This window comes from Aythya ferina, assembly GCF_964211825.1.
Source record: "Aythya ferina genome assembly, chromosome: 10".
Lineage (NCBI taxonomy): Eukaryota > Metazoa > Chordata > Aves > Anseriformes > Anatidae > Aythya > Aythya ferina.
The window spans coordinates 7,056,455-7,077,478 of NC_140306.1; the positions used below are offsets into that span (position 1 = coordinate 7,056,455).

Consider the following 21,024-nt stretch of genomic DNA (forward strand, 5'->3'; position numbering starts at 1 on the left):
CCACAAATAAACCTCTCCTCTGTTTCATTTCTAGCAGCCTTAATTCAGGAAATATTCCCTGTCACTCTGGGTTCAGCCACAGGCAAAGAAATGGCTGAGGGAGAAATAAGGAGTAAGTCCTAAGCTGCAGGAAGGAAGGGGCTGTATTCTCCATAACGTGATGCATTAAAAGCCTAATCTCCTGGTTCGTTCCTGGGCATCATAGCTGTCTCACATATATATATATCTGTGTGTTCCTACAGCAGGATGTTCTCCAGCTTCGCACACACTCGGAGAGATGTCTTGTGAGCTCTTCTGGCAGTACCAAAAAATAAAAAGCGAGGCGAGGAGGGGGCAGGGAAGGGGATGTGATGCCAAGTGGAACAGCTCCGTCCTACCCACCCCAAAGAGAAATCATTCAGACGCTGGAAGAGACAGGCTCTGTTGCGTAGATTAATGTGCAGGGTTTGAAAGCAGCCAAGAACATTTTATACGCACATGGCGAGGCGGGAAGGAGCCGGGCAGCTCATCTCTGCAGAAGCCATTCCTTTCCCTAAGAGGGCATTTAAAAAAAAAAGGGGGGGGGGAGCACAAAGGTCTGCGGGAGCGCTCAGCCATTCAGGCGGTTTAATTGGCTGAATGGAGCGCTTTGCAGTTGGGATTAATACGGATATTTCTTAATAACCTGTCACCTTGTCAGGAGTTTCAGGGTCAGGATTGCGACCGAAGTTCTCGCCTTTCCTTCTGTTTTTTATTACTGCGATGGCTTCTGCTGCTGCGTTTTCAGAGGCCTAGGAAGGTGGCATGAAGGTGCTTTCAGCTTCCCTTCCCCTACGCGTACTGGAGAAGCCAGAAGGAAGAGGGAAGGGTGGCCTACAGAGGTTTCCAGTGAAAGGCTACTCTGGAAAGATGAATTGAGGTTTTCTGGGAGGTAGAAGGACGTCGTGCTGCCCATACCTGGCACTTCAGCTGCTTCAGCACCCCCTCGGAGCACGGGGTGAGGCTGGAGCTGGGCTCAGATCTGCACCGCCTTCAGACATGCTGTGCTTCAGCGTAAACACGGTTAGCACAAACCCAAGCAAATCCCGGGCAGAGCACAAATAAAACAAGTGATTTAGCAGAGCTCGAGGTGGCTTCAAAGGGCCTGAGCCCATAAGCATTTTTACAAGTATTTTACAACTGGTCTCACTGCCTTTTATCTCCCCACTGACCACCAGTGAGGGGATGCCCGCGGGGAGCAGCTGCTCCTCTGTGCCCCGCTCCCAGGCAGCCACAACGATTTCTGCAGCCTTCGTTGGGGGTTAATTTGTTTTGCACCTTTTTCCTCCCTTTTCTCGCCTTTTACTCCCCTCCCTGCCCTGTAATTTCAGAGCAGCCTCCTGAAGGCCACCTACTTGATCAGCAGGCGTAATTTCCACGAGCGCTGATGGGAGCAGCGCGGATGCACTCAGAAAATTTCTCTAATTTCTCCTTGCCTGCCCCTACCACCTCCTGGAGTGATTTTCTCCACCCTTTGGTAATCAACATCTCGCCCACCGCTGCAGAGAGCTGTGTGCCTGCAGCCCGTGCTGCAGAGTGAGGAGGCTGCAGCCTGCCCCTCTCCAAACCCATCAGCAGCAGCACAAAAAGCGAGCAGCAAGCGCACAGCCGATGAAGTCTCAGCATGGAATTCGCTCCTCTAATTATCATCTTTTATGCGGAGATAATTTTGATAGAGTTGCACTTCTGGACCCCGCCGTCATCAGAGGACTGCGAGCTGACCTGTTAATCATAGCGGGAATTAATGGGAATTACAGCCAGCAGAGCCCTGTCCCTGAAGAGCTGATCCAGGGAGTAGCACCAGAGGGGAAAGCAAAGATGAAGCAGCCTGGTGTTCTCAGAGCTGCAGATAAAGTGGCAGCGAGTCAGTTCCTGGGGAAAAAAAGGGTGTGAAGAAGGTGAATTTGGTTATAAACAGAAGATTAAGAGCCTAATTCTGGGGAGTGTGAGCACATGCGCATTTTCATTGCATCTACTTGATAATTAGCATAGATTTGATTTAACGAGGAGGAGCAGGGCCACCACAACTCACAGCCTTCGTGGTGGCTGTCCCCAGGAGATGAAGGTGAGGTGGCCAGGCGTCACCTCTCCTGACGGTGCTCCTGTGGTGGAAATTGGTTTATCGCCATTGACTTTAGGGGAACTGCAATCAGTGTCCCTGCTGGTGCTGAGCCACCTGAGGTTCTGGCTGTCCCCAGGTACACAAGCAGCTAACAGGTACTTCACAAAGTGATTCCTCCCACTTGGCTTTTTAAAGAAGTTTCCTGTAAGGTACCATATATCCATGTAGCCTGCGGAGATGAAAAGAGTAATGTGTCTTATCTGTACAGAAGACCCCTAGAGTCCTTAAATATGCTTTATATTGGTGCATCTAAAAGGAAGGGTTGATTAGCTTGTGTTAAATAACAAAAATACAGCCCCTGCGTGCCTGAATATGAATAAGACTCTCTTAAGAGTGAAGAGGCTGCTCCTAGAGCCTGTCCTTAGAAGAAGTTTGTTTAGGACAATGCAGCAAGTTGTAATCTGGGCGTTCAAAATGCACGTGCAGTCTGTGGCATGGAGCAAAGGACAGCAATTAGTCCTGTTCATAAGGAGCGTGTTCTGGGAAGGGGAAAATGATAATGACAGAACGAGGCATTTTTTCTTTAACAATGAATGGAAGGCAAACAGCATTTGTTTGATTCTGTGTGTGTACTTCAGTTTATTTTTTTAAGTCTGTTTACCAGTTTTTGGACTAATTCAGTACAGAGGAAGGACAGCTCTTCTGCAGTATGAGCAAGCAGTTTGTACGCTGGTAAACATGAACTCCTCGTCTTCCAAGGCAGCATATCAGCTGAGGAAGACTGCCCTGTGCAAGGTCAATGCTCTCCCCGGCACAGGTGCTGCAGGCACTGCTGTGCGAGCCAGGAGGCAGCTTTTCTGTCCATGTCTGCTCCTCTGCAAGCAGCTGGAAGAAGTCCTGTTACTGGAGACAGGGTGTCTTTTTACCTCCTTTGTAGAGAATGACAAAGCACCAGGCCTTTTTACTGCTGTGATACGATTGTATTCAGCAGAAGAGGCCAGCAACGTGGGTCAGGACCCAGAAACTGCAGCCTGGGCACTTTGCAAGCTGTGTTGCTGCATGGACACAAACCTTACCTCCAGGTTCCCTGTGTGATTGCACAGCAGGGACTGAAGGCTCCAGATGCAGGCAGGCAGGATATGAAAAGGGAAACACTGCCCCAGAATGACGAATTTCTCGTCGGGACCCTTGGGATGTGATTTAAGGATTTAAAGACTAGGAAAGAGAGCACATTGCTCTGTTCTCTGCTGCTGCTGCTGGCTCATGCCTAGTGGCTCCTGGGCAGCTCCAACGCTGTGTTTGCTGGGGGGATGCTCGTGTCTCATGGCAAGGTGCTGCCCCTCACCTCCTGAAAATAAAGTGGCAAGGAAAGCTGAGGCTTGCAGTACAAGGCAGGGCAGGGAAAGCCTGTTTTGGGTAGTCTGTCAGTCAGCTTGACACTAATTGGTTGCAGTAAGTAATCGTTCTCCATGTAAATTAGACTCCAATTTCCTCTGTAGTCTGTCTGTTTGCTGTGTGGGCTTCAGTCTCTAATTAGGCTCTCACGTGGTGAACCTGGGCTGTGTGAGCTGCTTTTGTTCCTGGAGAACCAGCGTAAGCCCTCCCTGCGGCTGCCAGGCTCCTCTGGTCCCGTTCCTGATGGGGATGGCTCCAAGCTTAGCGCTGCCAAGTGCAAAATAACTTTTTTTAATGCATGCTTTGATTATTTCCACGTTTGAAGCTTGCAAAGGGGATTTTTTTTAAATTCAAAGGGACTTATTAGGCTTACAATGGGAATACCCTTTGGAAGTGCTGCATCCGAGTTACTGGAAGCTCTGCTTTCCATGAATAGAGCTCGTTCAGGCCCTAACCCCTGTGATGGCCAGGGCAGCTTTGCCTGCACCTGGCTCCTGCAGCCTGGAGCTCAGGCAGCTCCTCTCGTTAGGAGGTAGCTGTGTGAGCGCATTCGGAGCTTACCCAAACGCTGGCCCACGTCCTGGAGTTCCTCCAGCTCCACACATCTGTAACAGCGCAGAAATCCACGATTGCATGTGTGCCTTTCATCCTCTGCCACCCATTGTTCGCAAAAGAGCTGAGGGTCCCTGGTCGCTGCCCGTAGGAGGAAGCCCCCGTGCATGGGGGCAGCTCCGTGGCCCCCGAGCCTCCTCCAGCAGCCCCCAGCTCGGCCCCGCTTCCCTGGGCTGTCGCCGCAGCTGAGGTCTGGGTTTGTGCACCGTGCTTAGCGTCTGCGCCAGGCGGCAGAAAGGAAAACCATATGTGTGCGCCCGCCGGGCTGTTACTCGCCACGAACCCTTTACGTTTCAGCAGTTCCCTTTGTGAAATTCGGTACCACTTCGGGAACCGTGCACTTTCTGTAAACCTTCCCCGTGCGTGATACGGTCGTGACCCAGATGTGTCAGCGTCTGCTTAGGCGTTGTGATAAATGTTGTTTTTCCTGGCACGGCGGTGTTTGGCTTGTTGACTTGCGCTCAGGTGATGCGTGTGGAGAGGCTGGGTTGCTGGCGCTCTGCAGAGGCACGTGCAGGGTTGTGGTCCCCTCAAATAGGTAGACGAGGAGCTCTTTGGGGAGAAAGAGGTGAAGCAAATTGAGCGTGGGCTTTTTATTGCTTCTCTTGACGTGATTTATACCCGGGCGAGGTAACTTCGCTTTCAGACCGCTAGTCAAAACCGTAAGGGATGTTGGCTCCGTGGAGAGCTAAATTTGGGTAAAGGGACAGGATTGGATTAGGGCTTGCGATTTTCACCAATAAGCTAAAACTCCGGTGGGCGTCACGCTCTGCGAGCTGGGGAGGCAGCCGGGGAGCTTTAACTCCCCAGATGACCTCAGCCAGTTGCTGGCTTGCAGGCAGCCTCCGGCAGGGCACCGCGGCAGGATGCGCCCCAGTCCCGGCGCGAAGGCGCTCGCCTCACCTCTGCCCAGCATCCCCCCTTTCCCTGCCCATCACCCGGGGGGGTTTCGGCGTGTGAAGTGCGTGCCCGTTTAGCCCGGGTAAGTAATCACGCTCGATTTATAGCATATGAAAGGATAAGCCCTTTTAATGCTGTACAAATGTTTGCGTTGGGAAATGATTTTTCTTTGCAGCTCAGGTTTCTGCCTGCCTTCACGAGCGCTCAGCGCTGCGTTACCCATGGCTTTTAATGCTCACTGCCAGGCACGGCCTCAATGTGCCGGGGCAGAGCTGGGACCAGGAATATCCCAATGCTTATATTTGAACCCACGGACACCATAAAGCTTTTAGGTGACACAGTCGGGGCTTTGCATCACTGTTTCTGAGCCACTCCTGCTTTTTTTTTTTTTTTTTTTTTAACCCCGTTTAAAATATCGAAGTGCGAAACCCTGCGGGAGTCTGAGGCTTATCTTTAGCACTCGGTCTCCAAATGTGGTGTGTGTCTTCTCAGCTGCTGCAAGGGTTTGTGTGGCATGACAAAATGCAAATCCTGAACCTTTGGCAGCTGTGTTTAATAGAGGGGAAAGGGTTATTTTTAACTTTTGGATGTTTTTTTTTTTTCCTGTGTTATTGTAAATTCCAGAGAAAACGTCCAATTTCTTTGAGGCAAAACAAAGGTTTCTTTTAAGTGAAACAAAGACTTCTAAGCCCTTAATCAAACTTGCTGGATTCAATTGCTTTCGAATACTTTGGGAATTAAGCAGAGAGGAAGCTGTGTTTTACAGCCCCGCCGGTTAGTGACAAACAACGTGTTGGGTTGGGGAAGAAAAAAGGATTCCTGCAAAGGAGGAGCAGGAATTTGGATCTGGGCTGCGGCATTTGGACTGCTGCAGGGCTGTTTACCAACATCCTCTGTTTGTTTAGGCCGTGCAAATTATTTGTGTGCTTCTCTCTTGAAGCAGATGTTTTTATCCATGCAACTGGTGGAGTAATTAGAGGGAGAGGCAGGGTGCTGAGCAAACGCAAACACCCGTGGTGGGGGGGAGCGAGCCTTAAAATAATGGGGTGGCACAACACAGGAGCGTGGTGCTGGCTGGGAGAAGGAATTGGGTGAGTTTGGGTGGCAAAAAATGTATGTTTCTAGTTTTGTGTGCCGTAGTGGAAAAATTCTCGGTGGGAATAAATTCAGTAAGGATGGGTGCAGCGTGTCCAGGGCGTCGGTGCATCACCACGTCCCCGTGGAGGTGCAGAGCCTGTCCCATGAGGAGCCTGCTGAGCAGTAAAGTCAGCACAAGATGCCGAAGGAGAGGAATGCCCAGGGCCCGACGTGCCAGGCTGTATTTCTGTTAAAAAGTCGCTTCCCCCCCACCGGGGAGAGGCAGGGGCTGCGTCCCGCAGCAGAAGACTGCGCTTGTTCTTGGGGTGAATTCCTCTGGAAGTGTGAATCATTGACTCGCGATTTTTTGCGGTGGAGGCCGGGGGATGATTAAATGTCCTGTCTGCAGGAAATTACCAGGAGATTTGAGCGTTTTCCTGAAGCAGCCTCAGATGGTGCGCAGCTTTCGGTGTAACACAAGCGAGCAGTGTTACGTGGAAGTCTCCCCATGCTTGGCTCTTGGCAGAGCCGGCCTCCCCGAGGTGTTTTTTTTTTTTTTTTTTTTTTAAAGCTCTGGTTGTGCAGGCACATTTTTGCTCTGGTACCATTTAAATAATGGCAGCAACATGCTGATTCCTCTAATGATCTTGATTAAGTTATCGGTTATTTTCTTAATTAGCTACTTGATCTACTTACACCTTAAATGAGTCTGTTTGTGCACCCAGAGAAAGAAGAAGGGGAAAAAAAAAACACAACACTTCTCTCTTTTTCCCCTTTCAAAAGGTCTTTTTCCTCTCCAAAAGGCAGCTGCCAGCTCACTTGGGTGCACAAGCGAGCCCAAGCAAGGCTCTCCTAGGCTGGGGGGCAGTTTGCTGGGCTCCCCCCTGCAAAACCCCTTGTGCTGGGGTCCTTTGGTGGGCTTTCCAATAGAGTGAAGGCACAGATGAGGACTGGCGACCTAGAAACCCACCCGGCTGTTTCAGGCTGGCTGTAGAAATGATGTCAGCCTTCGGTGGTGTGGCACTGAGAGGTGGGCATCAGTGCTCCTCGGGGAATTGCTCCCCCAGCAGCAGGGAATTTAAAACCTGAGTGGGGATATGCATTTGTTCCTGACAGCAGGGCTACGCAGACAAAGCACTGTGTAGAAGTGGTCTCCTCGAATGCATGGGCTCATGCTCAAAACCTGCTCAAATATTTCAAGTATTTGGAATAGTGGGGTTGTCACAGGCTCCTCACTTTGCAGGACGGTGGAGATTTGGGGTGTGTTTTGTGTGTGGGAGGGTGAGCGTTCCTCTGGGAAAGCTCACATCCCGGGACACAAGGGTGAGCATCCTGGTGAGCTCAGGGCGCTCAGGAGGTGGGAGGCTGAAGCCTCTGCTTCCCTGCAAAGGTCAGGGCTCGGTCTGGAGGCCAGAAAGCATCTTTTATCTCCTTTATGTTTCCCACGTGCTAGCTCAAGCCCAGCACTGCCCTGACCACCCAGCGTCCCTGCTCAGCACTGGGAGTGCAGCCCCACCAGTTGGTACCAGTTCTTCACCAGTGCTGCCCACCCACCACCACTTGTTGCGCTCTCAGGGTAGAGAGATTCAGCTCTGGCACTTTGGAGGCTCCTTGTGACCCATGCAGCAGCAGCCCCTGCTTCAGATGAGCCTATTTGTTCTTGCTTTTGTGCTGTGTGTTAATTATGCTCCCCTCGTTAGCCTTATCTTCACACCTCCCCTGATGCAGAACTCGCTGAAAGATGGATTGAGTAACGAGGCTGCTTCCATGTGTACGTTGGAGAGAAATCAGCTGGGACTCTCCAGCTAAAACAGAGCTAAACGCTTGCCCTCTGGTTAAATTCTGGCATCCGTGCCAACAAAACTATGTATTTGGGAAGAATTACCAACAGTTCCAACATACCCCAGCTTTATTCCCTTGGGTATTCTGTATCTGTAGCCTCATGGTGTGAATTCGGGCTGAGTGACTCCCGTCCCCTAACAAACCTTTTGCGTGGCCCCATGGTATTTTTACATCTGGATTCCTAAATGGTTATGGCTACGACTGCAAGTGCAAGCGTGGTGGTGTGTTCTCATGGTCAGCTGTATCTTGGGTGCCCCAGCTGAGCGTGGCAAGTGTATTAATACCTGATAGTGATGGTGATTCCTTCAGGAGAGCGTGGGGCAATCCCCATTCCCTCCCCACGTCCCTCCTGGTTTGCTTGCATAACCTGGCACCAGTCATGGACACGCTCCCAGGTTTCAGATGTGGGAAGAGCAGCCCAGCTCTGGTTTGGAGTGGAGGTGTTGGAGCAGAGCCAGCTGTGGGCATGGTACCCAGGTATGGCCACATCCATTTGGCACGGGTGGCACACCCCCTTTGGGGCTAGGACCTCCACGTGCAATTGAAAAAGCCAAGGGATGATAAAACCTGACAAATAACTGCAGTAAAAAGAAAACGCAGTGCTGTCTTGTTCCCTTGGCCTTTCTCTGTGCATCCCGGGAGGTGGCAGAGATGAAATGTTTTTTCTGAACAGGCTGGATTTCTCTTCACATTCCCCTGAAGTTTGTGTTTGGGCTCTGCCCTCTTGGTGTTGGTTTATCTGCTGATGTCTCCAGCCATTCAGTTGCCCGTATGTAGTTCCAACTCCAGATACTCTGCGTCAAGATACAAACGAAGGAAAGGTAATTCGTAATGAGGTGGCCATTTATCACAGCAGGACTGCAGGAAAATGTGCATTAAATATTCACGGGGCCGTGTTCATTAACACTGCCACCTCTCTGGCACTGGGCAGTGCAGGAGGAGGCCCCGTCACAGTGCAGGAGCAGAGGGGAGGTAAGGCCGTGTTCCTCACAGCCAGGGCTGGATCTGGCATTGCAGCAGTGCTAGTGTTTCAGTACTTCCAATCACAGGTTTGAAAATGCTCACGGTAAATATTTTAGGCCTGATTTCTCTGCCCGGCATTAATTCATCTCCACGCTGCGTGAGTGCAGGTGGCTGACACCAGCCCTCCTGATTCACAGGCAGGCAATTAGGGAGATAAGCCTAAGTGACTTCATTTGTCTCCTTTTTAGATTGCTCAACTCTGAGTTGCTTTAAAGGGATGGGATTAGCCGAGATTGAGTTCTCAGTGGGGCTGGGAGTCAGCTGCTGCTCGGGGGCTGTGTCCGACAGCCGCCAAGGTACCAAGACAGGGAGTGCGCTATCCGTGGGCGTGAAATGGTGCCGGGAAGATTATATCTGATGATAAAACGGTATTAAGGCTTGCTTCATTAACAGGCTAGAAGGCATCAAATTACTCTGGTGCTGTAAATCTCAAGCGTCACTTAGGTTTTGCAAGTGAAGCCACTTGAGCGTTTGAGCTGCATTTGTTTGCTGGTTGTTGTGTCCTCAGGATCACGGCACGGGGCGTTGACTTCCCACAGCGATGGGAGGGCTGAAACATCAGCAACCTGGCAGGTTAAACGTTCCCTTGAAACAGAGTCTTGTTTCAGGTCTCGGGATACCTTGTTCTGGATTGTACTGGTTGCAAAGATGTGCCAGATGTGGGCTTCGGACATGTGGGCTTGTGTTGGTGATGGCTTGCAGGCCACTTGCCCCAGGAGATGTGCCCAGCCCAGGCTGCACCCATGGGTGAAGCTGTAGCTGTCTGCATGGGAGGAAAAATGTGTCTTGGTGTGAGCTTCAGAGCATCAGGAGATGGGTTTGGTGGACTATTTGCCAAGCGTAAAAGGCACGTATACAGATATAGGGAAAATACCTGCTTTACCTGAACGCCCCTTGTATAAAATAAGTGCCCATCTCAACTAATTAGCTAACAGATTCACTGTGGCTGACTCCACCATCCATTTATGCACTTGAAAGCGCCATTAATTTCCACTGGTGCCTTACAGCAGACCTGCAACCGAAAGGTTCAAGAATGTGGGGCTCTTTGCTTCCCGACAGCACGGCTTGTCTGCCCCGAGCACGAGGAGCAAGCCTGCTCCCTCCCTGCAGCCACCAGGAAAATGACGCGGTGGCCGCCGCTGGCATGCAGCACTGAGCACTGCTCGCTGCTGCTGTTGTGTCGTGTTTTGTCACTCTGCATAAGCCGAGGCGTTGGTGCATGCTGCGTAAGCCACCGTTGATTAACTCAGGGCTCACCTTGCCACCAGAGCTGCTCGTTAGCCTTCGTTAACGGGTAGGCTGCTCGTGGCTGCGCCTTGCGCACGCGGCAACCCGCGGTGCTTTTGGGGAGCTGGGGCTGATCAAAGTCACAAGAAATGGCTCTTTTGCTCTTCTTTTGTTGCTTTGACGTGCCGCTTGTCAGAGAAAATACGAACGTGTTTCTTTGCACAGGGAAATTAAAGAAATCTTTGTTCTGGCTTTGTGTTGCATGCTTTTTAACCCTTCGGCATGGTGTTTGTTGACGTGCTGGTTCCAGCAGTTTGCTGCCTGTTTGCAATTAGTCCTCAGCTCTCCTGCCCAGCCTGGTCTGGAGCTTGTTTAAAAGGAGGGGTTAAATTTCCTTGGTGTAAACATTTTCTGCTTTCCGAGCTTGTCATTATTTGTTTTCTCAGCGTGCTCATTTTCTGAAGCACTGTAGGAGCCACAGTGTGGGAAGCAGACCCTCACATAAAGAGTTTAGAGCTCACACCTCCGAACGTCTTCACATTAGGCACTTCATCGGTGCCAAACACCCACTAAAAATCAGTGAGAGCTCCACGCTTAACTCCTGCCAAAATATCGATTAGGGCCCGAGCATCTGACAGCTCCCATTGACCATCCCTGTAGACAGAGGGCTGGCAGAAGGAAGCAAGAAGGAGCAGTTCTCCCTGGGGATGTGTTCACAGTGTGCCCAGGGACTCAGAAGCAGCCTGCATCTAAGCCGTGACATATTTTGCCCTTTGGGACCCGTAGCTGTCACACAAGTGTCTTGGCCGTGCCTGTGCTCGCTGCGTTTGCAGTCCAGCAAGCACCTAAAACTGGTCGGAGGCAAGGCTGGTGGCACAACTGTAGTAAATGATTTGCCATGGTTTGCTGTTTTCTGTAGCATGGTTCCTCTCTGAGACTCCTTGGGCTTCAGAAAGGTTGGTCTCAGCTCAGGGGCAATGAGGTCGTGTTGTAAGCCCCATGCGAAGTCAGTCAATGCCAAAACCGAGCCTGGTGTCGTGACCCTGCTGTAACACGGGATGCTGCTTGCTCAGGTGGGCAGGGGCTGGGAGAGCAGGAAGGCTGCTTCCCTCGGCATTTCACCTGGAAAAAAAAACTCAATCAAGTGAAAACTTCCTCAAAGCGGTGATATTCAGACTACAGTGAGTGTCAGTATCCTCCTTGGCCGTGGGTTTGTGCTGGTGCGTGGAGCAGACGCTCAGCAAGGGGAAGGCAGCTGTTGAGCTGTGATTGCTGCTTATTACACTAATTACAACAGTCTCACCGGCATCGCGAGCTCCCCTTCTCCTTCCCCCATCTGTCTGCTTGGCCATCCATGGTTGCTCATCTTTGAGACGGGGACTGTCTTTTGGAGGTACAGTCGAAGTGTTTCCTTCCACGGGGAGCCCAGCTGCCCTCCCCCTCTGCTTCCCCATGCTGCTACGGGGGAATAATCCTGTTTGGCATGTGGGAGGGATGTTGGGGATTTGCTGATTTACCCTAAAATAAGGGCACAGAAGGGTGAGATGTGGCACAGCTTCTGCCAGAAGATGTGGCTGGCTCTGCCTCCTGTGTGACAGCAGAGCAAAGGGTTTTGATCCCCGGTTTTGGACTCGAGCGCCCTGACCCCCAAAATTGCAGCTGTTCTTTTGTTGAGAGGAGACAATGCAAGTTAAATCTCAACAAAAAGAAACCACGGCTCCTCTGGATGCCCACCTGGTTTCTATTTGGGGGGCGAGTCGGGGGGTTACTCGCTTTGAAGAACAGCCTGCTCCAAAGCAGCCTGGAAAATGCTTTCTGAGCCACGAAACAATGAGGCTCACTAAATCTCTAACAGCAATAATTGGTTCTAAAGGGCTGATGTATTTAGTCTGCTAATGTTTAGCAAACATGTTTGCTTTACCCTTTGAAGATAATGCTGCATGCAGCAGGGTTTGGTAGGAAAAAAAATAAAAAGAAGGGAAGAAATGGCCTGTGGTTTTTAGCCCGCTTAATAAGTACTGGCTGGTAGGAGCAATAGCAGTCAATATTGCTCTTGTCTCCACGTTAAATGCGAATGGTTGAGTTTTACTGCCCTGGTGAGCCAGTGCTGGTAGTGCCCTCAAGCCCTGCACCCAAGGTTCCCATCTGGGGACCACGGCACGGTGATGTTTGTGCCTTCCCATTGCTCCTGCACGAGTGTAGGGCACTCGTGCTGTCCCCTGGCTGGGGACATCTGCACTGTGTGCCTCGTTGTTGCCATCGTGGCATCAGCCGGCACCTCCTTGCAAGGTGGCTTTGACCTTTCTCTAGTCTGTTATATAGGGCGAGTGGGGACAAGACGTGGAGGGATGCTCCAAGGGCACCTCCTGCTTGGGACACGCCATCTGGAAGTCCAGGCTTAGCAGCACAAGGGTGGTTGGAGCGAGGGCTGTGTGTTACTTGTGTGCATCTCAAGGGGCAGTGAGGAGAGCTGGGACACCACAGCCTCCCAGGGAGCTGCGCTGGAGTTAGGGCCATGTCCCTGCTCGACCCAGGCTGATACGGTCGTAATCCCTCCCTTGGAGTCCTGCTCTCCCCAGCTTGTTTGGCAGCTGGTTTAGTTGCCTTTCCCTGTAGATTGCGATAAGATAAAAGCTGGGCCGTGTTTTACAATAAGGGAAAACGGTTTAGAAGATGACAGCTTAGAAAAGGGGGGGATTGGGGTTTCCAGCTGCGCGCTCTTGCGGGCTTGGCCGTAGCTGCCTTTGATGAGGGCTGTGATTGATCCTGTGCCGCCAGCGCCAGCCTGACCTTTCCGTGACGGGCTGAGCAGCTCTAATGGTCTTGATGGGGCTGGCGATTTGTGTATTGTGCTTGATGTACGAGGCTTGACGTGGCATTGAGGAACGGGGCTGGGAGATGACTGACAGGCCTTTTCTGCTAAGGATGCCGAGGCACGGGCTGTTTCCAGTGATTTCTTTCAGCGTTGTTGCTGAATTATCTCGTAGCGGAGAAGTTTTGCCGTTAAGTACCTTCCTGTACATAGCATCTAAGCAGTTAAAGAAGATAATGAAGTAACTTGCAGGCTGGAAGGCTTATCGCAAAAAAGACTGTTCAAATTTTACACTTAATTAATATCTAGTGAATTGTTTTTACCCTGACTTTAATGCTCAGGCTCCTTAGGCAGATAAAACAATGGAATAGGTTGAACCCGAGACTTTTTGTAACTGAGCTGTATAAAATTTTGAATCTTTGAGTTTTTGCAGGCAACACTAAAACCTTTTAATTTCAGTGAGTCGAGCTCTGTATAAATCACACCCTGGTTGGCATATCTCATGGGTGCTTGTGGCAAGAGTAATGAATTTCATGGTTTGTTATGAGCTACTAAAACCAATACAAACACTCAAAACCCGTTGTAATCTCAGCGTATCATTTGAGGAAACAATTTATTCCTGAGTGTGAGCAAATGTCAAGCCACGATAACAAATTGTTGTTCCTAATTAAAACAAAGGGAAGGATAGCAAACAACTATTGTCATTTGCATCCCGTGCCAGCCTGCCTCAGGGACACGTGGGCTCCATCCAGCCTTCCTACCAGGGCAGGCAGGCTGTAAGCCTTGCAGTATCCCAAAAGGTATTGACCTGCCCCGTGCACTCCAGGCAGGGTGCATGAGGGTTATGGTCCAGAATGGGCTGGGGTCAGTGAAATTAAGTTGAGCTGCCAGTATTTTAATTATTCTTTTTTTTAATTTAGTGTCAGGGTAGGAAATCAAAAGCCATTTTGGCACCTCTTTTCCCATTGAGCATTAAAGAGGCTGTACATTACCCGACATGAGGACCCACCTCGTTCCTGACCACAGGCAATCTCCCTGCATTTGCAGATACACTTGGAAATGTAAAAGACTCGCAGGCATCATGAAAGCCCATTTATGTTTGTGACAAACACACGTTCTCCTCCCAGACGTGTGATATGTTACAGGAGCAGGAGATGAATCTAAAATGTGCTGGCGTTACCTTGCTGCATTTAATGCAGCTGGGGACCAAGCAAATCTTTTCTCTTAGCTAGCCAAGAGAGCAAGCACTCCTATCTGGCCGTGTCAGAGCAGAAACACAACTAGCTTAAACCACTGGTTGTTTTGGGGCAGTTTGGCCAACGCATGCTGCCCGGGGCAAGGGGCAGTGCCAAAATCCAGCTGCCAGCCAGGGAAGGTTGGCACGGTTGGGGTCTGGTGGGTACAAACCCTGCTCGCGTTGCTTGGGCAGGGCCCTGGGCTGGCTCAAGACTCACTGCTGAGCACGGAGATGGTTGAACGTGCAAGGAAAGGAAAACACTGCGATAATGGGGTTTTGGGGGGAGCGGGCGGAGGCAGAGCCTTCTCATGCATGATGCTGAGGGAGCGCTGTGAGCAAAGACATGAAACCCTCAGGGCACAACTGCTGACCCAAAACACCTTATCAGACAGGTTTGAAGCAAAAATAAATAAATAAAAAATCATCTGCAATGACAGCGACCCTGGCAGTGTCAGGTAGAGAGAAGGGCTGCAGCGAGGGAGCCCTGAGCTGCTGCTGAGGTACGTGGTAGCGCGGGGTTATCCTGTACACACATCTTCTCTTTTTTGTAAATGGAAAATTAATTTGTGGAACCGATCAAAGGTTTAGATCTTTGGAAAATGCACCGCAAGATAAGCTGAAGATTTATGGATTTCCTTCGTAGCATATTTTCACTGAGTGCTTTATTGTTTGTGGAAAGGCCCCAAGAAAAATATTTAATTAAAAAATACTGCTTTGAGTTGATTTAGCTTAAGTTTCGATGCAGTGCTCTAATGAGGTTTTTGTAGACATTATTAAGGGACACTATTAAAAAGCCTTCAGATGAGAATGCTGTCAGGCTGGCAAAGGGGAAGAAACAAAACATGAGCATGCAGATTGTTGTTCACATTCTGTTACAAATTTGATTTTAACATACAAAAGTAAAAAACGTAGTAGTGCAGAGTTCAAGCCAGAGGCTATGAAAAGCCTTTTTGTTGTTAAGCTGTGTAAAGCTTCTTGCATTAAGGTGATTAAAAAAAAAAAGAGGGGGGTGGAATACGGCGATGGATGGAAACCCAGCCTGCAGCTCTGGTACCGGGGCGCGCTGTCGGCGTGTGTGCACCCAGGCTGTGTGCTCGCTGGGCTGTGTGTGCACAGTGCCAGGTCCTCCCACCTTTCACCACCTGAAATTGCAGGTTTGTGTGGTCCAGGGGTGCCAGGGCACGTGGGCTGCATGTGCAGGGTGAGGGTCGGGTCTGTCTCGCTGGCTGAATTAGCAAGGAGCACCGATAGCTGTCTGAAATCGTCTGTGGTGCTTACAGGCTCTACCTCCCCTTCTGTGTCGTCTGCTGCCGGGCTCGATACGGTTTTAAAAGCTAAATTCCTCCTTGCAGACTGACAGCACGGATCCTTACCCGTGCGTCTGCCAAAAATAAGTGAAGCGCAGCAGCAGGAACAGCAGGAGGAACGTGTCTGTCTCGCGCATGGCAGCAGCCACGTGAAGGTACGAACGGCAGTCCTGGGGAAGAGACGAGCAGGCTGGGGTTTGGGATTAACGCTCTGCATGGGATGCTACTTCCTTTGCCTCTACCCCGTTTTTGCTCAGAGTTTTTTTGGAGATGAGGCATCCGCAGTTCTGGCACTGAGAGGTATCCAGTGTTTGCAGAGCTTCTTGCTCTGCTGCCCTGTGGCCTTGGGTGTGAAGTCCCAACAGTGTCCCTGCTCGTGCCCCAGATGTCCCCAGCCCCAGGCAAGGTGCTGGGATTGCGCGGAGCACAGCCCGTCCTGGCATCGGAGCCAGCACTGGCTGGGAGAGCAGAGATTGCTGTGCAAATTACAGGGCGAGTGTGGGAACGGAGGGGAAAAAGAACACCGTGCATGTCCAGTTCTGCATTTCTGTGGGTAGAAAGAGGTGGGAAAATAAGCTGTTGTTGTGCACAAAGCCAGGCTTGGCGAAGGGGAACTGCTGACATGCTGTGTCTCCGTCCCTGAGCAGCCCAGAAGCGCAGGGGGTGACAGCCTTTGTCCCACAGGCAGCTTTCAGGGACGGCAGAAGCTGGAGCCTGCACAGCATCCTATGGTAGCACGTCCCTGACAAGCAGGAGATGTTCACTAAATAATTCAGAAAGGCAACTTCACCTGACATCCATCAGGTTTAGCAGCCGGTGACCTTGAGGGTGCCGGGCTGCTGTGGCTGCACGTGGCCGTGCCTTGTAGCTCGCTGTGATCACAAACAGCATCACGTGGAGCCTGGCGGCTGATCGATACGCCAAGGTGATAAAGAAGACAGCACTTGAAAGATGCAAGCTCTTTTACAGCGACTTTTCATACCAGCTGTAGGGTTGAGTTTGTGCAAATGTCAGAAAGTTTAAAGCTTGGGTCTTTGCCTTTAAAACCTGGAGCAAAAGGCAGAAAGAAGTGGCTGTGGTTATGAGCAGAGCTGGCCATCACATACTTCTGAACCTGAGCATGGCTTCCTGCTCTGATGCAATTGCTTTTCTATTTCAGTAGCTCAGGCTTTACCTCGGGTTGTTCAGAGTATTCGCTTCCCTGCGGGTAGTTGTCAGCATCCATCCCTGTAATGATGCAAGTCCTTCATGTGACCTTCAGAAATACACTCCGCCGGCTCAGTCCTCACCTTGCTGCTTAATGAAACACCCATTTCACCTGCGTAATGTGCGGCATCCATCAAGAAATACTGCGTGCCTTCTGGAGTTATTCCAACACATGACCTTTTCACAGGCGCTGAGTAGGTAGCAGTAATACGGAGCAATTGCCAACGCGCTGGCAGCTCTCAGAGCAGGAAGGCTCATTTCCACTTTCCAAAGACAGTTGTGTGTCCACAAGTGGCATCTTCTAATCTGATTTCTTGTCCCAGAATAGCCTGTTCATTGGATTTTGGGGATATTTAGGCCTGTGAGTATCACAGCAGGAAGTCTGCCAGGAACTGATTAGGCTCGCTGTTCGGAGACACCGCTCTCTCGCTCGTAGCCATGCAGCTGAGATGCTGTAAGCAGTGGCGTGGCTGATCCTTTACATCAGCTCATGATTCTCACCCGCCTTTCATCTCAGTGCATCAACTTAAAAGCCTGCAGCTTCTTTGTGAATCAACTTACACTTAAAAGTTTGCAGTTTCTGCTGAGATCCCTTCCTTTGGGATGACCCAGTTGGCCAAGACAGCCAAGCAAAATGTGCTGCAGGACTCAGCTCTGCTGTAGGACACCCAGTTGGGTGCCTGGGGCTCGCACCTCCATCTCGCTGCCCTCGGGGCTGTGCCAGGCTGATTCTGGGGTGTCCAAGCTACTGCAGAGTAAGTGGCATGGAGCGCGTGTATGAGAAGTGGGCTCAGAGCTCGCACCCTGCCGGAGGGGCTCCTGCTCGAGTGGCACTCAGTGCACTAATTGACGCCTTGCTCCCGAGTGTTTATAGCTCGGGGCCTTCGCTCCTCAGAAGTTAATGCAGATAAAGGCAGGCGTTTTACTCATGTATTCAGTGAAAATTAGCACCTACAGGACCTGTCATGTTGAGTGGTGCGCGTTCTTTGTGCTAGCCGCAGCCCCTATTACTGCTGTGTGCTTTTAACAACGTATTTCCAGGGAAGGCTGTTACAGTAAACACGGGTAATTTCTGCTCTGCAGAGTTTCTGCTCTACATTATCATTTTACAAGCAGCCTTCTTTATTTGCTTTTGCCCCGTTCGGTTTTGTCTCACTTCCTTTGTATTTTAATTAACATGTTCTGAAGTTAAGAGGAAAATACGTCATCCTGGGGCCTTGGCATGCTCAGCAGACAGAGGTGAGCTGACAGCCTGCTTGCAATGCCGGTGAAAGCTGGAGGGGACAAAATGTGCCAGCTTAGGAGGCTGGAGGGCAGGAGGGGCTTTCTTCCTGCAAGTGTGGTTGGAGGGGATCTTCCTCGGCATCGCTCAGCAGAGGTGGTGGTGATGCTGCTGCCACCAGGGGAAGCTTTGACCCAGCTGGGCACAGGAACAGATTCAGGGATCAGCTCCTGCACTTGCTGCTTCTGATTCAGAAAGAGAGGGGAGTAAGAAAGTGTTAATTAATTAATTAATGGCCACGAATATTGCCCTTCGTCTAACGTGGTGCCTGAGCCAGGTTAGGGCTCTGCACTTCCCCTGTCTGTCTGTCTGTCTGTCCTGTGCCTTGTGCTGTGCCGGGTGAGTTGGGCGGCGCTGCGCTGGGTGTCCCAGCTGAAGGGCTCGCCCTGCGTACTTGGAGCATAATGCTCTGTAATGCAACCTAATTTATGACCTTAATAATGATAATTTAAGGCATTTTTAGGCTGGAGGAAGACTCGCAGCTGTAGTTTCTGCACCCGTCTGTGTTCTGTAAACACGGTTAGCATTGCCAAAAGCGAGGGCTCGCAGAGCTGGAGCTAGGCCCTGGAAGCGAGTAGCACGCCGTGGAAACAATACACATTGGGAACGTTTTATTTGCCTCTTTTATCATCCCAAAACCCGGAAATGAGGTTTTCAAATTTCACTCTGCAAACACCACAGGTTCGTTTGCGACCTTATTCCCAAGCAACGAGCTGAGATCTCCCAGCAGCGGAGCTCCATCCCTCCGTGCCTTTGCTTTTCCCCCACGGGGCACGAGGCTTCAGCATCCCCGCTGGGGCAGCTGCTCCCAGGGACTGCAGCGCCTGCCCGAGGCGCTCAGAAAAGGTGTGATCGGGGCATCTCTGGGGGCTGTAGCAGAGAAAACGCATTAAAATATGCGGCAGCCGAAGCGCCACACTAATAACTCACGTTTCCCAGAATGTTTAGCCCTGCTGGTGCGCAAACAGGCTGCGTCTGAAAAACCAGTGGGGAATCGTAGCGAGTGACTGCAGAAAATAATTAAGAGGGCACTGAAAGCCAGGAGAAAAATGATCCGTTGCTCAGAGCCAGCAGATCATTGCTGTAATAGCCCGCTTACCTATGAAGCTGTGCCTTAAGTTTGACAGCAAGTTGCGATTGGGTCAGCATCAAATGAGAGGATGGTTGGGGAAGGATAATTAGCATCCTCACACCATTCAATTTGGGCGGCTGGTGCGGAGCCAACTCTTTGAAAGGCGCACATGCGAGCCAGAGGGAAGGATTTGCTCTCCCTTTCCCAAAGCAGCCCGCAGGGCTTATTGATTTATAGGTGCAGGCTGATTGCCATGTAAATCGATGCGAGGGTGGCCGTGGCGTGGCGGCGCACGGTCCGGATGCGGTGCCTTTGGCTGGCTGACATCATTGCTCATTAGCATGCAGCAGAGGAGAGCAATGCAACAGCAGAGCCCCGCGCCGCTCCCGCAGTTCTTCTCGGCGGGCTGCATCTCTGCTCCTTAGTGCCCGGCGCTCGCAGAGCGAGTCAGACATCCCAGCACCACCGCCAAGGGTCACCGAGGGGAAGGCAGCTCCGGGGGCTGCTGGATTCAGCTGGTTGGGAGCAGAGAGAGAGGCACCCCCCAGGAGCTGCGATTTGAGTGAGGCGATGGAAGCGAAAGCTTGATGTGTGGGGCAGGAGCAGCGTGGTTTTCCACAGGTGATTTTCCCCGCTGCTACACCACATTGAGCATGAGCCTGCTCTGAGTGCTCCAAGCAGAGCCCTGCTGCCTGCCTCGCCGTCACCCCGACCAGGCTGTTGCGCTGTTCTGCGAGCATCCAGGATGCTTTATTGCACTGCGGCGCTCGCGGCGTGCCGGGGAGCAGCTAGCCAGCCCAAAGCGAGCTGTCACAACTAACACGGTCGTCGGCGGGGACAGGTAAGAGGCTGCCTTTTTGCAACAGCTTCGGAGTCGTCGTGTGTTTTTGGGAGGAATGGAAAGCAGAAGGGAGGAGGGATGAGCGCTGTTCTGTGCATGCACGTAGCTGCCTGATAACTTTGCTCCACGCACTGTTAGTTGGTGGCGACCTTTAGAGGGGCTGTGGGATTTTTTCAGCCCTTGCTGTTCTCATTGTTTATGGATGTAAAAGGTTAATGGTTAAATTGCACCACTGCAGCCACAGGAAGTCAGCAGCGGTGATGCCACTCGAACAGATTTTTCATTTTAAAAATAATCAGAAAGGCTCAGCTGGCTTTAAATAAGTATTAAAAAAATCCTCATCTCTCAGTGCTAATTTTATTGCTTTGGCAAGCGCAGCCTCAGGAAGCCTGGGTTCTCTGGGCATTTTCTGAGCAGGCTGTGTGCAGGCTGGTATTGTGGATGATGACATTACTGGTCAGCTGTTTATTGTGCTGGGTTTGGATTCCTGAGAACAGACAGTTTTGAAGTAATAATACGTCCTTCCTTTCAATGCCAGAATGCCTAAGTATAAACCAAGCTAGAACTGAAACCTGGAGGCTGTGTATTTCGATGCAATCTTCTAAAGTCAAATCTTTTTTTTTTCTATTCCTTGGAGGAACGTTTTAAGCAGATGTGACACAGACGTGACCTGTGACCATGGAAAGATTTTAATCCAGTTACTCTTTGTTTTGTAGTCATGATTCCTTGGTTAAACAGTGATTGAATCTGTTCGAGCTGTTGAGGATTAGCACTGGGCAGAATAATGCCAAAATAATTATTCGCACCAGATGCAGTGTCATCCTTTCAGTTTTAGCTCCCTCATCTTGTAACTTATCTGATTTATTTTTATTCCACTATTTTCTCACCTGCTGCGGGAGCACTCAAACATCTCACATCGATGCCTTGTGTTTATAAGGGTGCCGGCTTGAGCCCGCGATAAAGATTTGTCAAGTAAAACTATCTGCAGCTAACCAGGTTGTGTTTTCTTTCGCATTTTAATCTTCTCCTGCCGCTTGTTTCACACCAGGCGGATGGAGCTGAACAAAACAACCCAGCCTCCTGCACTCGCTGGTGGCAGCCCGGCTTGGGG

At 50.8% G+C, this 21,024-nt stretch overlaps 1 protein-coding gene across 5 annotated transcripts in view; it reads left to right on the top strand.

The window, feature by feature from the left end:
* PRICKLE2 (prickle planar cell polarity protein 2) overlaps window positions 1-21,024 on the top strand; it is a 103,487-nt gene that overhangs the window by 46,096 nt on the left and 36,367 nt on the right. Inside the window, exon 1 of one of the 5 annotated variants that reach the window (XM_084530892.1) lies at window positions 4,787-5,069. The exons of 3 other annotated variants lie outside the window; for them this stretch is intronic. The gene's annotated coding sequence lies outside the window, so the exon portion shown is untranslated. Of the gene's footprint in view, window positions 1-4,786; window positions 5,070-19,490; window positions 19,914-21,024 lie in introns of those variants that run through there. One more of the 5 variants, XM_084530893.1, reaches the window with a different exon arrangement.